Genomic DNA, 15,110 nt, shown 5'->3' on the forward strand with positions numbered 1-15,110 from the left:
CTCCCACTCACTCACCAATACACCACATTTGCACCCACTCACTCGCCCATACAGATGCTCATACACCTCATCAATCACCTATACAGCCTCTCACATACCCACGCACTCACCCATACACTAACACTTCCACACAGCCACACACACAGTCACTCACTCATCCATAAAGCCACTCACATAGCCACCCACACAGCAACACACTAACCCATAAAACCACTCACCCATAGAGTCACTCAGACCCTTACTCACACATGGATACACACACAGCCACTCACATACTATGTGTTCAAATAGTATCACTCATTAGTAGTACACAAACTATTACTTATTTAACTTTTGTAGTATCTTGGTAAATGTCTGTAACACTCAGAAACTTTTAGAAAACACTCACATTCATTTGATAATGTCATTTGAGATTTAATCTGTGTTGTCACTGACCATATCATGAGTGATGTAATATGTGAGGTCATAAGCAAGTGCATTGCGGGGGTGTAAGTTATAGTTAGCTCAGGTTACTATAACTTCTGAATTGCTATGGTTTTGTAAGAGTGAAATCTGAGCCTAACTATATCATCCCTGTAACCCTTGGTTTTTCAATGAATGAATATATATATATATTTCTTCCACCTCCTGCTTCTAAGAAAAAACAGGTACCGACACTGCTGGGATCCTGTTCAAGCAATGTGTTTATTCAGATCTTCCCATGGCGTTATGCATTTCGGAAGTCTCTACTGCCTTGCTCACACACTATAGACGCCATTTTCTCACCCTTATATAAGCATCGCCACAATGTGACTACAGTGGGCAAAGACATAGTAAACACACTATTGAACAATGTAAAAACTTTCTTAGTGAATATATAATTTATCGATCTAGTTAATTCATTATTTTTCTTTCTTTTATCCCTCTTTTATTTTCGATACTTTTGATCCTCTTAGACCACTTTCAAAGTGCAAGTGCTATGAACATGCAAAATTAAATCTTTCATTTCGCATGAATGAAAAAAATGCAAATCCCATTTAAAGTGCAAGTGCTGTGGGAGTGCAAATATGATTCCTTCATTTTACACTAGTGCAAAAATGCTAATTAGAGATAAATCACATAAATAAATATGCTAGGATCTCTAAACAAAATATAATACAAAAATCAACATTGATTTAAAATCAATCTCAACAATCTATCAATAGTAAAAACAAAGTCTGCGTATCAGGAAAACAACAATCATCGTACACAATCCCAAGTGGGATACATTTATGAGAAGGGTAGTATTTGGTTATATTATCCCCTAATGGGTTTATTCCACTCTACTCCCCTCCTCTAACGTGGCTCAACTTCAGATGTATGAATTGTTTGCACATATTTCCATCTCAACTCTACCTCAACAATTTCAGTTGTTAATCCTATATAAAAAACAATTTCATTGATGTATTCATTATTACATTATCATATCTATCCAATTTCCTAAAATAAACTAGGAGAAATTTTGTAAACAATACCTCACCACAGCTTTAAACAAAACCAACAAATACTTACTCAACATATAAAGTGCAAAGACTAGTGCTTACTTTGTGTTTAAAATGAATCTGTGCTAATAAATTAATCTATCTAAAACTGGTATACTACACAACATAGAAGGGTCGCGGTTTTAATGTTGAATTTATATATGTACATATAATTCCTCATCTGTATTCAGTCCATACAGAATATTTGTGTTAAGGATGACAATATATCTAGACTCCAACTGCCTCAATCTTAATTCTCTATTGCCTCCCCTCCTGTTTTTAGGACTGAATCAATTACAAAATACAGAAATTCGTCGCATCTGCCAATGTGGGATTCCTGAATATGTCAAGCAACTACCTTCATTTTGTACCGCTCTTAAATGCTGCAGAATCCTCACATGCACCATATGTATGGTGCTCCCTTCATACATCTTTAGGCAGGAACACTGTAATTCATACACCACATGATCACTTCTACAGTTGAATGCATTATGTATTTTTAACAGAGATTTTAATAGTGGCAACAGAACTTCCTTTGTGTTCAAACCATGTTTGCACACCTTACACCGATGATATTTAAGGAACCCAGGATTGCCCCTAAGCCAGGTATCTAATTGTTATACCTCTGGACTGTTGTACCATCTGAAGATGTTCTACATATGGAATACTTTGTTTAAATTTGATCGGGTGAAAACTTCTAGAGTGCAAAATGGAATTTCCCGCAATTGGCTTTCTATGCGTTTTGGTGTGTATTTTTTTACTCTTTGCAAACACAACCAGCTTAAGAAAGCATACCTCTGTGGTACTAATATTTGAGGTAAAATTCAGCTTTAGATTGTTGTTATTCAATTTTAATACAAATGCCTGCACAGATTCAGAGGTATCGTTCTACAGAATAAATAGGTCGTCAATAAAACATGTCCAAAGGACCACGTTCTCTACCCACTCTGTGGCATATTGCGTCATATATATGTGTGTGTATATATATATATATATATATATATATTCACTGAAAAAAACATAGGTTTCAGGCACGTTATAGTTAGGAATTAGCATTTAAAAACCTTAGAAATTCACTGAAAAAACCATAGGTTTCAGGGGCGTTATAGTTAGCTGGACATTTCACTCGTACAAAACCATTGAAATTCCCCCGTTATAGTTAATTCAGCTAACTATAACTCGCGCGCCCGCAATGCACTGCTGATGACATCACATATTACATCACTCATGACATGGTCAGTGGCATCACTCATGACATCACTGATGACATCACTGATGACATCAACCAGTGAATGTGTGTTTTTCTGAAAATTAAATATGTTTTATATATGTATATCTCAAGGTCGATGGAAGAATAAATGGGTATATAAGTGTCTAAATGGATGATTTTTTTAATGAAAAATTGATTGTATAACAGACTGATTAAGTGTTTCTTAGTGAATACATGGGTTAGTGAGTAATGTTTAAATATGTAAATATCTGTATTAGTCTCTCACTTTGTGTATAAGTGGCTGCATGGGCTGGTGAGTAGCTACATGAGTGTCTATATAGGTTATTAGTTGGTTTTTTGAGTATCAGTATGAATGTCTTAGTGTCTGTATGGTTCGGTGGGGGGTATTACGTACTGCATAGATGCATGAATGAGTGACTCACTGTTTGTATGTGCTGAAAACAGCATGTGTGCAAGGACTGTATGGGTGGATGAGTGTGTGTATGGGTGTGTTAGTGAGTGAATGACTGTCTCAATAGTGTCTTTATGAGTAACTACATATGTTTTAAACTAGTATATGTGACTAATGGTGTATATAAGTGAGTATATGTGAGAGTGAAAGATTGGAAGAGTTCCTGTATGAATAAGTATGTGTTTCTATAAGTGATTGTTTAAAAGACTAAGTATGTGTAAGTGTCTGTAGAAGTAAGTGTGGTGGTGTGTGTATAACTGTATATGCAAGTAAATGGATGTTTGATTCTTTATTAGCATGAGTGACTATGTGTGTGAGTAACTCTATGGATGAGAGGCGGTGTGTAACAGGATGTATAGGTGTATGAGTACATATGATGAGTGAGTACATGTATGAGTGACTGTATAGGACTGTTGGTGAATGAGTGGATGTGTATGTGGATCTTAGAATTACTGAATAGGTTGTTGTAACTGGTATTGGTATGTCCATTGTTTTGAAAATTTTAGTGTCTATTTTTGAATGTGTGTATCAAAGGTTATATTAGGGTGAGAGGAGGTCTGCCACTCTATCACAAAAATGACGTCATCAGTCATGTCATCAGTGATGTCATTTGAGATGCCATCAGTGATGTCATGAGTGATGTCACTGACCATGTCATGAGTGATGTAATATGTGACGTCATTAGCAGTGCATTGCAGGCGCGCGAGTTATAGTTAGCTGAACTAACTATAAAGGGGGAATTTCTATGGTTTTGTACGAGTGAACTGTCCAGCTAACTATAACGCCCCTGAAACCTATGGTTTTTTCAGTGAATTTCTAAGGTTTTTTAAATGCTAATTCCTAACTATAACGTGCCTAAAACCTATGATTTGTTCAGTGATTTTCAAAGGTTTTTTAAATGCTAATTTCTAACTATGCCTACTAAGATAGGACATGTGAAGAAAGAAGAAAAAACGCACAGAAAGAAAAAAAAGAAATGCAGAAAGAAGCAACAGAAGTCTTCAAAGACGAAGAAAAGTGCAGGAAGAAGGAAAACGTGCAGAAAGAACAAACAGAAGAGCAGAAAGAAGCCTTGTTGCAAAATCATCCTGTACCTTCAACTTTTTCAGACAGATACTGGTGGTAACTGAGTCTGACTAACCAGTCCTAGAGCCAGTGCTATGTTAAAAGACACTTAGAATACAATGAAAACACCTACATACACTAGGGAACACTATGCATTGGTGTCCACCTGTGATTAGCATGACCTCCTCTGTAAGCCCCTAGTATATAATAGGGCAGGGGGATTAAAACTACCTCTTAAAACGCGCAACAGGGTGTGTTTGCACACGTCACCTCAGGCCCCGTCCCCTCTCTTCACTACTGTGCAAACACGCTCTGTGGCCGTTTTAAGTTGGGAGATTAAGTCCCCTTGAATCCTGAGGGTCCCTAGGGTCCAACTAGCCCACTAGGTACCTCCAGTAAGCGCCACAGAGCTGCGTTGCAGAGAGGTGTAAAAAGGGGCACGGCCTAGTCCACCTCTCTGCAACGCAGCGCAGTGTCGCTTACTGGAAGCACCTGGTGGGCTAGTTAGCCCCCAGGGGCCCTCAGGATTGAAGGGGAATTATTTCCCCAACTTAAAACGCGCCATAGGGCGTGTTTGCACACGTCACCTCAGGCCCCGTCCCCTCCCTTCCCCACTGTGTAAACACGCCCTGTGGCCGTTTTAAGTTGGGAGATTCAGTCCCCTTGAATCCTGAGGGTCCCTAGGGTCCAACTAGCCCACTAGGTACCTCCAGTAAGTCCCACATAGCTGCGTTGCAGAGAGGTGTAAAAAGGGGCACGGCCTGCACCACCTCTCTGCAACGCAGCACAGTGTGCTTACTGGAAGCACCTGGTGGGCTAGTTGGCCCCCAGGGTCCATCAGGATTGAAGGGGAATTATTTTCCCAACTTAAAACGCGCCACAGGGCGTGTTTGCACACGTCACCTCAGGCCCGGTCCCCTCCCTTCACCACTGTGTAAACGTGCCCTGTGGCCATTCTAAGTTGAGAGATTAAGTCCTTTTGAATCCTAAGGATCCCTAGGGTCAAACTAGCCCACTAGGTACGTCCAGTAAGCGCCACAGAGCTGCGTTCCAGAGAGGTGTAAAAAGGGGCGTGGCCTCAGAACACCTGTCTGCAACGCAGCTCCCTGGCGCATACTGGAGATACCTGTTGGGCTAGTTGGCCTTCAGGGACCCTCAGTATTGAAGGGGAATTTATTTCCCAACTTACAACTCGCCAGGGGGCGTGTTTGAACAATGGTGAAGGAAGGGGGCGTGGCCTGAGGTGACATGTCTGCAAACACGCCCTGTGGCGCGTTTTACGTTGGAGAATTAATTCCTCCTCAATCCCGAGGGACCCTGGGGGCCAACTAGCCCACCAAGTACCTCCAGTATGCGCCAGAGAGCTGCGTTGCAGAGAGGTGTTCAGAGGCCACACCCCTTTTTACAACACTCTACAACGCAGCTCCGTGGCACTTACTGGAGGTACCTGGTGGGCTAGTTGGCCCCCAGGGACCCTCAGGATTGAAGAGGAATTAATTCCTCAACTTAAAACGCACCACAAGGCGTGTTTGCACACATGTCACCTCTGGCCCTGGGGTGCAACTAGCCCATCACCTCCATTAAGCGCCACAGAGCTGCGTTGCAGAGAGGTGTAAAAAGAGGCGTGGCCTCAGAACACCTCTCTGTAACGCAGCCCCCTGGCGCACACTGGAGGTCCCTTGTGGGCTAGTTGGCCCCCAGGGGCCCTCAGTATTCAAGGGGAATTCGTTCCCCATCTGCAAACGCACCATAGGGTGCGTTTGCAGAGTGCTGCAAGGAGGGGTGCGTGGCCTCCGGCGCGATGCCGGTCTTTTATTTATTTTATTTTTTTAAGGAGGGGAACTGTGTGGCCCCCCTTCTTTTTCTAATTTATTGACCCTGGGGACCCCATCCCCCAGGGCCTGCCCCATACATTTATTTATTTATTTATTTTTTAAATTTGGAAGGGGCCCCCCTCCCGAGGCCTTAATTGGCCACGCGGACCCCATCCCCCGGGCCATGGCCTTTTTTAAAATTCTTTAGGAGGGGGGCTGCGTTGCCTCCTCCTCAGGCCACTTATGGTCCCAGGGACCCCATCCCCCGGGGCCGGCCTTTGTTTGTTTTTTATTTTATTTTGGGGAGGGGGTGGTGTGGCCTCCCTCCTTGGCCACTTGTAGCCCCGGGGACCCCATCCCCGGGGCTGGCCCTCTCCGTTGTGGCCCGTGGGGGGGCGCCCCAATCCTCCCACGGTCCCGCCGGCTCCCCACATCCTGCGGGAGCCGGCATTGCTTTTCCAAATGGAGAGCTGCTAAGATGCAGCTCTCTGTGTGGAAAAGCAATTTGGTTTGCATTTTGAACGAGAGAGCAGGTTGCCCTGCTCTCTCTTTCAAAATCCAAACCAAGTTTGCTATGGCAGGGCGGGAGCCGCGAGGCTCCCGCCCTGCTATAGCAAACTACAGTGTCCCGGGGGTGGGCACCCCGGGACACTGCAGGAGCCGGCCCTGGGGGGTGGCGGTCCCCAGGGCCATGACAAGGCTCCAGGAGGGGGGCCGCGTGGCCCCCCTCCCACAATTTATAAAGCCCTGGGGGTGGTAGTCCCCAGGGCTGGGGGGTCCATCACGGACCCCCCAATTTTAATATTTAGAGCCCCCCCACACAGGTTATTTTTTTTTTTAAAGCCCTGGGGATGGCGGTCCCCAGGGCTGCGGGGGGGCAGTGTGCCCCACCGCGATAACAATTAAGTAGAGCCCCGGGGGATGGCGGTCCCCGGGGCTTGGGGGAGCCTTAGATGCCCCCCCCAACATTAAACTAAGAAGCCCCGGGGGGGTGGGGGTCCCCGGGGCTGCAGGGGGGCAGCAAGCCCCCCCGCAATTATGTTTGAAAACCCCCAGGGTTGGGGGGCCCCCCATCCCAATACAAATATTGCCCCCGGAATTTGGCCCACCCGGGGGCTAAATATTAACAAAGCGCGGGAGCACTGGGTGCGCGAATCTCGCCGTTTTAAAAAAAAAATCTTTTTTGGGCCCTGGGGGTTCTTGTGGGACCCCCTGAGCAGGCCTAGGGGGTCAGGGTGTTTCTGCCCTGCCCCCTTTTTGCGTTTTGCGCATTACTTTTTCTGTTTTCTTGTGCCTCGGTTCTACCGAGGCACAAGATGGCTGCCAACACTTCCTGGTTTGGAGTGTTGACAGCCACTTAACATAAAGCTCGTGAGGATCCGCGGCCCTAGATGTATATGTGTTTTTACTTTTGATTATCTCAGCAACTACTGAATGGATTTACACCATTTAACAAAAAGGGTTCTTTCTGAACCAAGAACTACCTCATTGCCAAATTTGGTGTGATTCCATTCAGCAGTTCGGGCTGTAGCCGTGTCTAAAGTTTCCTATGGAAAATTGCATAGGGAAAACACGTTTTGGGACCCCCCTTTTTTCTCGGCCCCCGCTTGACGAATCACCCCGAAACTTTCAAGATAGGAGCGGACCGGAGCGCCCCACGAGTTTAGGCAATTTCGCGAAGATTTGTCAATCGGCACCAAAGTTATTGGGAATAAAATGTTGCGAATTTCCTATAGAAAATAGGTCCTAACTATAACTGTCTACTGGCGACCGCGAGTAGATTTCTTATATATATATATATATATATATATATATATATATATATATATCACAAAACCAATCCAGCACCGCCTAACTGACAGCCAACAGGCGGGAAGAACGCTGGCAGGGACCTCTACGATGTGCTCACGCTGATAAGTATAGGCAGGAATCCGGAATCGGTGCAAGAATTAATTTATTTAGGCAAAGGCAAGTGTAAGTCCATTGCAATCGTCGGACATAGTGTCCACCATGACGCGTTTCGCTCGCATCCGCGAGCTTGATCACATGACGCGCTCGGGAACAATCATGCATAAATTAACACACAAGCACAAATTACTTTAGAAATAAACCTTAATGTGTGCGTGAAACTAAACAACAGACTCCTGATACATATGGTGTCAAGCCTGGAAACTACCGACAGTCCATAAACACCGTATTGGTAGTTAATTGCAACTAAATGAAATCCAATACTTTGAAGCTGCTAAGATGTTACAAATAATTATGGAAAATATTATTTACAAACACAGTAAATGGCGCTTTGTAAAATACCATTAAAACTCACAGACAAGTTTCATCAGAAATGTAGTAAAATCAGCAAAGTTGCTGTTTTGAGTGCAAAAGATGCAAGTGCAAAGAGTCAAAATTATTGTGCAAATATTGCTGAATCTAAGGCCAGTGCCAAAAATCAGAATAATTGTGCAAATACCGCTAAGTCAAAGGCAAGTGCATAGTGCCAAAGTGACATAAATATGAACACAATGGACAATAACAATTGACATATAGCAATAAAATTAACAGTTGAAATTCTAAGACACTGTGCAAATGAGCATATTGTTAAAAAGATGACAGATAAAACTCATAGAACATGAATGAATATCATAATGGTATACCAATTAACATATCATATACAGTACTAAGGATAAACATTGCCAATCTGAATCTGATATACAGAGATAGGTGTAGAAGCAGCAATACAGAGAAACGATTCTCACAAAGGAAACTGTCAAGTCTATCAAACTGGCAAAAAAAGCCACCAAGGAGTCAAAAAAGTGCAATGTGCAAAGTATAAAAAGCTAATAGCTAACGTAGTTAGAATGAGGCAATAAGCAAAATTTGTTCAAGCCTGAACAAATATACGGAGGTAGATATTAAGAACCTAACACAGAGTACATAGGGAAAATTCTCAGTAAATTACAAAGGGTAGATAAAAAGTTAAAATAAATGACACAGTTAGCACAAGTGAGCTGTTATATATGGTTTAAAATAACTACAGCGTAATTAAAACAGGACAGGGCAAGAGTCCAGACAGGGTAGACTAAGGTGAGGCGTATTACAGGAAATTATGTAAGTCCTCACTATTATTAAGGCCATAAGGCATCTTAGTGTCGAGGGACATGATAAAGTGGGTCTCTAATTGGCGGAGGGTTTTCTCACGGTTGCCTCCTCTCACCGAATTAGGAACAGCCCCTAACACAGTGTATTCTAGATCCTTAAGTTTGTTGTCATGGACCATTTTAAAATGTCTCGCCACAGGATATTTTGGGTCTGAATTAACAATAGCCCTGACATGTTGTAAAATCCGTTTATGTACAGGGAACTTCGTGCTTCCAATGTACTCAAGGCCACAAGTACAGCGCAGTTTATAAATCGCAAACTCTGTACGACACGTGAGATAGTCGCGAATTGGTACTTTCTTGTTGTCAAATGCAGTAGTGTAATCAGTGCTGTTAGTGGCAAAGGTGCATGCACGACAGGAATTGCATTTATAAAAGCCTTTTTTAGTCAACCAAGTTTTTTTGAGGGAGACTTCAGGACTGGATTTGACAAGGGCATCCCTCATAGAGGGCGCCCGTCTAAAAGTAATCGCGGGCAATTCTGGCAAAATAGGTTTAAGTGTCATGTCAGTGAGCACAATAGGCCACTGTGTATAAATCATTTTGCGAATTTGTTTATCTTGCTGACTGTAAGTGGTAACAAATCTGATGTTGGTTAAATCAGTCTCACCGTTAGATTGTGGAGAAGGTGTCACTTGTGCTTTTTTAACAATAAGGAGATATACCCTAGGTAACAGATTGGACTTGGTAAGCGCGGAATCCAAAATTGTTTTGGAATAACCACGAGTGAGGAAACGAGCATAGGCTTCTGATTGGCAAGTTTGGCATTCTGAATCCTCACTACAGATTCGGCGAATCCTGAGGAATTCGCTATAGGGAATACTACGAATAGTGTGATGGGGATGAGCACTATCCGCATGAAGAATGGAATTCCCTGCGGTGGTTTTCCGCTGTAGTCTAGTGTGAAGTTGGCCATTGCTAACGTAAAGAATCATATCCAGAAATTCCACTTTAGCATTATCAATGGTAGCAGTGAATTTAAGATTTAGGTTATTAACATTGATGGAATCAACAAATTCTAGTGCACTATGTTTGTCACCCTTCCAAATCATACAAATATCATCGATGTAGCGCCAGAAGTACATCACATTAGCAGTCCATGTAGCTTGATTGCGCAATCTGAGGACATGCTCCTCCCACCAGCCCACATGTAAACATGAGTAGCTGGGGGAGAAGCAAGCCCCCATAGCCACACCTCGCAGCTGCTGGTACACCTCAGTACCAAACAAAAATAAATTATTGGGTGGAGGAGCCTAGCGCGCAACCAAGATGGCCGCGTAGGTGCGAGGCTCCCGAGGACCTCTGCAACCTCCTATGTTTATCCTGTCTTCATCCTGCATCGGTTGAGGGGACTGTGTCGGTGAGCCTGAGCCGAGGTGGTACCCGTTTCCCGTTTTCGAATCGGACCTCGGGTGCTGGAGTGAGCACCGATTGAAGTTTGCGGCCTACTTCTCTCCTGACCCCGGATTCGCGTTTGGGGGCGACCCAGTGGCAAAGTGAACAACAACGGCAGGCTGGGCCTGGCGAGTCGCGTACCCCACACTTTCACTTTCACTTTTGCGCCCCCTTGCCGTTTTCGCAAGTGGGATCACGGCGCTCTTTGTGTTGGGGTGGCCTCGCTGGGAGACCCTGCCTGCCTGCCTGCTGTGGCCCGCTCTGCCGTCCTGGGGTGGCCCCCCGGAGTTCGTGGCCTTGATTGCTTGCTCTTCACTGCGTGACTGGTGCGGGTGTGAGACCCGCGACGATGGCCACGAAGCAGGATGGGGATCGTTTGAAGGCCAAGTCAACCCGGTGTGGCGCCGCACATCAGGCCAACATCATGGACCGCTACACCCTCCCGAAGGGGTCTCCCGGCGGATCGCACAAGTCCTCTGAGTGCCCCCCGGATGCCCCGGACTTGCCCACGGATCTGTCTTTGCAAGACGTCATGAGCGCCATTGCTGAGATGAAGGCCTCGGTGGGCCAGCAGTTCGACACTTTAGCGCACAAAATCGACGCGGTCCTCATTGATGTCAACCTTGTGAGAGCTGATCTCTCTAAGACCAACGACCGGGTCGACTCTTTGGCCCACACCGTGTCGGGCCTCACGACTGAGGTGGCGGCCCTTCAAACGGAGGTGCACCGGCTCCGTCAGGCGAGTGCGCTCATGGATCGGCGCCTGGAGGACTCCGAGAGTCGGGCCCGGAGGAATAATATCCGCATCATCGGAGTGCCCGAGGGACGGGAGGAGTCGGCGGCGGATCTCTTCGTGGAGGACCTGATCACTACCCATCTCCAGCCTCGAGGGCTGAGTAAATTCTTTGCCGTGGAGAAGGCCCATAGAGTTCCCGGGGGCAGACCGAAGGTCGGAGCCCCTCCGCGGCCTCTTATTGCCCGTATCTTTAACTTTCGGTACCGGGATGCGATTTTGCAAGCTTCCAGACTGCAAGGGCCGATTAAGCTGGAGAACATGGAGGTGAACTTTTATCCTGACTTCACCCAAGCGGTCCAGAAGCAGAGACTGAGTTTCCTGGGCGTCAAGCGGCGGCTTCGAGGCATGAACTTAAAATACACCATGCTCTTCCCGGCCAGGCTGCGGGTGGAGGTGGATGGTCGCACTCACTTTTTTGACCGTCCTGAAATGGCCGGGGACTGGCTGGACGCTTTGTCTGGGGGTCATGATCGGGATGGCGGGGGGGGGGGCTGCGGGAGGAGATTGCCCACTGGACCGGGTCTGAGGTACTGATGCCGGGGCTCACTCCGGATGACGCGGCCACTTTCAGCCAAGCTTAGGGTCTTTTGTTTGTTGTACTCGTCTCCCCTCATTTGGAGGCTGTGCGGGGTCTTGAGGGGGTACTCTTTCCTCCTCTAGGGGGTCTAGCTAGTTCCACTTATATAGGGGCGACAGGCACACTGCAAGTTGGGGGGGCTGTCTGGGCTCATGCAGGGGTGCAGGGAGGGGGGAGTTTTGTTGGGGCGGTTGGGTTGGGGTGGGGTATTGTTCATTTGTACCACAAGGCAAAAGTATTGTTGTGCTATTCCTAAAGTGCTCTCGGGGGGACGATTGATCGCTTTCGGCTATGATGGGGGGTAGGGGACTGAGTCTTTTGTCCTGGAATGTCAAAGGACTGGGGGACAGGATAAAACGGGGTGTGGTCCTGCAGTTTCTGAAACGAATTTCACCTGATATAGTTTTTCTGCAGGAGACGCACTTCATTGGCAACTCCTTTTGTGCTATGAATCGACGGGGCTACCGCCTTCTGGCCCATTCGGGCTTCACGTCTGGTCCCAGGGGTGGCATCATGGCTAAAACCTCGCTCCCATTGGAAGTTGATGAGGTGCTCCATGATGACAGGGGACGTTATACGGTTCTGGTGGGTAGAATGGAGGGCAGAGTGATTGTTTTTGTTTCTGTCTATGTCCCGCCAGGGTTGCAAACGACTACTTTTGCGGATCTGGGGGGCCTCCTCCTTGGCCTTCCGGAGGGGATTCTAGTGGTTGGGGGGGATTTCAACGCGGTGGTTTCCGGAACTGAGGACCGTCACCCCCCTAGGGATCTCCCCCGTGCCCAAGCGTGGTTATCTGGCCTCTTGGATACTTTGGGGTTGGTGGATTGTTGGCGTTTGAAACACCCTACGCAGAAACAGTATTCCTTTCATTCCGGGGCCCATAGCAGTCTCTCAAGGCTAGATTATGTCCTGGTGCCGGCGGCGCATGCGGGGAGGATCGGGGAGGTGCGCCATTTGGCGCGGGGTATTTCAGACAACTCCCCGCTCCTGTTGCACTTCGACATTCTCCCGAGGGGGGAGGGTAGGGTGGTCCCGATTAATCCCTGGTACCTGCGTGACCCCACCATTCGCGCAGAATTGGTTAAATCCCTTAAGCGATATTTTGACGATAATGTGGGGTCAGTGTCATCGGCGGTCTCCCTGTGGGAGGCTTTCAAGACGGTACTCCGGGGGGAGGCCCTGTCCCTTATTTCCCATTCCCGGAAGGGCGAGCGGGAGGAGGTGACCCGTGTTGAAACTGAGATAACCGAGTTGGAGGGTGACCTGGAATGTGGGGTGACGGATGACAAACTACATGTTCTCCGACTCAAGCAGGCGGCCTATAAGGCCCTCGTCACGGAGGTGGCCAGGGGCCTCAGTAGAGAGCAACAGGGGAGACTGTATGATGTGGGTGATAAGGCTGGGAAACTGATTGCGTGGCTGGATAAAAAGGAGAGAGCGAGTCGAGTTGTCCCGTCGATTGAGAAACTGGATGGTGTGTGTGTCACTGGACCGGAAGAAATTGTTGATTGCTTTGCAGAATATTTCCGTGGGGTGTATTCCCCGGTGTCCTCCCGCTCGGAAGATGATTCCCATGCCCTGCTCAGGGATATCGCGCTGCCTTCCCTTTCGGAGGAGGACAGGGTGTCGTTGGACGCCGCCCCAACATCTGAGGAAATTGCCCTCGCCATACGTTCGGTCGCTTCCGGCAAGGCCATGGGTCCTAATGGTCTTCCTATCGAATTGTACAAGCTGCGACCGGATACGCTGGCGCCACATCTCCGTGCTATGTTCCTCGCGGCCCGTTCGGCGGGTTCCCTCCCGCTAGACCAGCGTCTGGCTACTATCGTGGTTATTCACAAGGAGGGGAGGCCGCGGGACCGGGTCACGTCCTACAGGCCCATTTCGCTGCTGAATGCGGAACCCAAAATTCTCGCCAAGGTGTTGGCCAATCGGCTGGTTGGCGTGGTGTGCGATCTGATTCACCAGGATCAGTCCGGTTTTATCCCTCATCGCAACACTGCGCTCAACCTGCGGCGCTTACATGGGGTGCTCGCGCGTGTCCCGTTCATACGGGGGCCGGCCATTTTGGCGTCCCTGGACGCCACTATGGCGTTTGACACACTTGAGTGGCCATATATTTGGGCGACGCTGGCGAAGTTTGGGTTTGGCCCGGGATTCATCGGTTGGGTGAAATTGTTGTATTCCGGACCGCTGGCGCAGGTGGCTGTAAACGGTAGAGTGTCGGCTCCGTTTGAGCTGGGCAGGGGCACGCGGCAGGGCTGCCCGTTATCGCTGCTCCTCTTCGCGCTTGCCTTGGAGCCCCTGGCGGAGTGGCTGCGGTGGCATCCTTCTATCCGTGGTCTCCGATGGACCCCCGAGTATGAGGACCGCGTATCTCTTTACGCTGATGATATTCTTTTGTACCTGGCTTCCCCGCGTAAATCGCTGATAGTGCTGGTTGATGTATTGCACTCATTTGGCCTCAACTCCGGCCTAGTCATCAATTGGGCTAAATCTTGTGTGTATGTCCTCTCTGGGGAGGCTCCTATCCTTCCGCGGGGTTGTCCTATCCAGATTGCCCCGCGGGGATTTAGGTACCTGGGTATCTTCATTACCCTGGACGCGAAGGCCCGGTATAAACAGAACTTGCTTCCCCCCCTCCAGCGCCTGAAGGATGATGTCGCGCGTTGGAGGCGCTTGCCGCTCTCGCCGCTCGGCCGGGCGGCATTGTTTAAGATGATGTCGCTGCCACGTTTCCTGTACGCCTTACAGAACACAATGGACGTTGTCCCGGCGCGCTACTTTCGCGAGGTGGAGAGTTTGCAGCGCCGCCTGTTCTGGGAGGGTAGACCGCGTATCGCCCTGGCGAAGCTGACGCTCCCGTGGTACGACGGGGGGGTTGCCCTCCCAGACATCAAGCGATATTACTGGGCCTCCCAGCTGGCTGCGATAAATCACGGCCTTTACGGGCCCGCTCTAAACCCGGCCTTTGAGATGGATAAAATGTTACTGCCGGGCGGCGACTATAATCGGGCGCTTTATTCTAGCTCGCTCGACGCACGTCTGACGGGCCCCACGCGGGTCATGGTGCGAGTGTGGCACGCGGCTAACTTGGCGATGGGGTGGAAGGATCGTTTGACCCGGG

The sequence above is a fragment of the Triturus cristatus genome, chromosome 6 (genome assembly GCF_964204655.1).
Source record: "Triturus cristatus chromosome 6, aTriCri1.1, whole genome shotgun sequence".
NCBI lineage: Eukaryota > Metazoa > Chordata > Amphibia > Caudata > Salamandridae > Triturus > Triturus cristatus.